General features: G+C 43.7%; 1 non-coding gene across 1 annotated transcript; it reads right to left on the reverse strand.

Annotated features, from left to right (window-relative positions):
* Positions 1-434: 434 nt before the first annotated feature.
* On the reverse strand, positions 435-507 carry TRNAV-AAC (transfer RNA valine (anticodon AAC)). Its single transcript has one exon. It is a non-coding gene; the product is annotated as a tRNA-Val (tRNA).
* Positions 508-2,725: the final 2,218 nt, after the last annotated feature.

The raw sequence follows: 2,725 nt of genomic DNA on the forward strand, positions 1-2,725 counted from the left end.
AAGTATAGTCGATTTACAATGTTGTATTAAATTCTGGGGTACAGCATGGTGATTCAGTTATACATATATATATATATATATGCCTTTTCATATTCTTTTTCATTGTAGGCTGTTACAAGATATTGAATATAGTTCCCTGTGCTCTACAGTAGAACCTTGTTATGTAAGTTTCTAATTTGCCGTAATACAAAGTAAAAATAAAATTTGATTACTGGAATTATGCCTTTTATAAGCACAGTGCCCTTAATTCAGAGCTAGCTTTGAATACACTCTTAACACATGCTCCACTAATTTGTATTCATACAGCTTGTGTGAAATGTGACTTAAAGTTTTAGATGGCCTAGTTTCATACAATCCTGAGTCATGTCACCACTTATGAGTCATTTCCCAAATCCACAACCCTACTTACTGTTAAGGATCCATTTTTTTTTAAAAGGAGATACTGGGGATTGAACCCAGGACCTCATGCATGTTAAGCATGTGCTTTACCACTGAGCTACACCCTCCCCTCAATCCATGTTTAGCTTTTCTTTTTCTAGTAAAGACAGACAGGGATTCATGTGGTGCTGCATTTTGTATGTACATGGAATTATGTTTTACTCATAAAGTTCTAGTAAATAGAGTTGGAGGTTCTCAACTTGCTCTGAACCATTTCATAGTTAATTACACATGTAGGACATTCATGTTTCAGCCACTGGTGAGAAATGAAGCTTCTCTCGTGTTACTTAAAACCCATTAATGACCCCCTCCCAAATAAAAGACATGCTCTGTTCTTTAACTGGTAGGATGCCCTCCTGCTCACACATCAACTTCTGATTTTGTTAGCTGTGGCCAAGGCGGCAGGAAGGTTCTCAACACACAGGGGAAAAGCGATTGTAACCTGGACCACAGGCACCAAATGGGGCCCCCTTCTTCCCAGGGAACAGTGTGATTGGCAGCCATTTTAAGGCTTCTCGAACTGGGGATGGAGCCTGAACTGGAAAAAGTTTGCAGGGGAGGCCTGAGACTGCTGTCCTGAGAAAGGCCTGCTTGCAAAGTTGGCCCTTGGTTAGTGTCACAGACTGAATTGTGTCCCCACCCCCAAATTCGTATGTTGAAGCCCTACCGTCAGTGTGACTGTATTTGGAGACTAGGGCCTTTAAGGAGGTAATTAAAGTTAAATAAGGTCATAAAGGTGGGGCCCTGATCCAATAGGACTGGTGTCCTGAGATGAAGAGACCCCAGGTTGCTCTCTTTCTCGGTGCCTGCACAGAGGAAAGGCCATGTGAGGACACAGCAAGAAGGCGGCTGTCTACAAGGCAGGAAGAGAGTCCTCACCAGCAACCAACCCTGGTGGTGCCTTGATCTTGGACTTCTAGCCTCCAGAACTGTGAGAAAAGAAAGTTTCTGTTGTTTAAGCCACCAAGTCTGTGGTAGCTTGTGTGGCAGCCTGAGCTGACTAATGCAGCTGGCATCTGGGAACTCAGATTTTGGGAGGGTTCCCAGCACTCTCTAAATGACAAGTGGCTGACTGTGCCTAAATGGTTTGAACAAAACACTGTAGTTTATGCTGAACACCTGCTTTCCTTCTGGGGAGCTGGGGTTTGGGTCCATGCTAACTGGAGAGTGCCTATGTCACTGGCTCCTGATAAAAATCTTGGACTCTTACACTCAGGTTGAGTTTCCCCATTGACCAGATTTTAGATGTGGTGTCACAGTTCATTCATTGCTGGAGGAATTAAGCGTGTCCTGTGTGACTTCACCAAGAGAGGAATGTCCCTTTTCCCTGTGCTGATCGCGCTTCGGGTCCTTTCATTGTAATAAATCACAGCATGACTACACGCAGTCCTGTGAGTCCTCAGTGTGAATCATCAAACCTGGGGGTGGTCTCAGGGACCCCCCCCCACACACACACAGCCTCTTCCCCATAGTCCCTTGCCATTGTCCTCAAAGCCCCTCCATTTGTCCCTTTACTGCTTGTATAACTGCTAGCTCCTTGGGAGCAGGGTCCTTAGTCATCACTGTATTCCCAGTGCCTGGAACAGAGTAGGATCCCAGTAAAGGTCTGTTGATTCTTTTGGGGGTGGGGAGGGCTTAAAACAACAGACATTTATTCTCTGATGGTTCTGGAAGTTAGACATCTGAAATCAAGGTGTCAGCAGAGTCATGTTCCCTCAAAGGCTCCAGGGGAGAGACCTTACTTCCCTCTTTCAGCTTCTGGTGGGTTGCCAGCAATCCTTGGCAGTCCACACAGAATTGCTTGGTGTGGGAAAAAAAACCCCACACATCTGGTGTCAGAGGTGGTGTGAGCAGTAATTTTTATAGAGGAAAAAAATCTTGGAATACATAATAAGCATGAGACATAATATACATGATATGCCAAGAATATCAAGTAAAGAGATTGAGAAAATCTGGAGTAGGTTCTAAACATCTGTATTTTGATTTATGATGGGGAGGTAATTAGGTTTCTTCATTGATTTCCGCTTGGAGGAGGTACTGGGGTTTGAACCCCTGACCTCCTGGGTGCTGAGCATGCGCTCTGTCACTTGAGCTATACCCTTCCCCCTAAATATCCGTATTTTGATAAAACTTTGTTGGCAAGTCTGATGTGCATTGAGAACCACTGGCTTAGAAGATGCTAGATTTAAAAAGAAGTAAATTTATGACAAAATAAACATTCACAATGATGACTGATATTATGACTGATAACTCTATCCTGTTGTGGTCTAACTTTGTCAAGCAAAGT

Source organism: Camelus dromedarius, chromosome X (genome assembly GCF_036321535.1).
Source record: "Camelus dromedarius isolate mCamDro1 chromosome X, mCamDro1.pat, whole genome shotgun sequence".
NCBI classification, from domain to species: Eukaryota; Metazoa; Chordata; class Mammalia; order Artiodactyla; family Camelidae; genus Camelus; species Camelus dromedarius.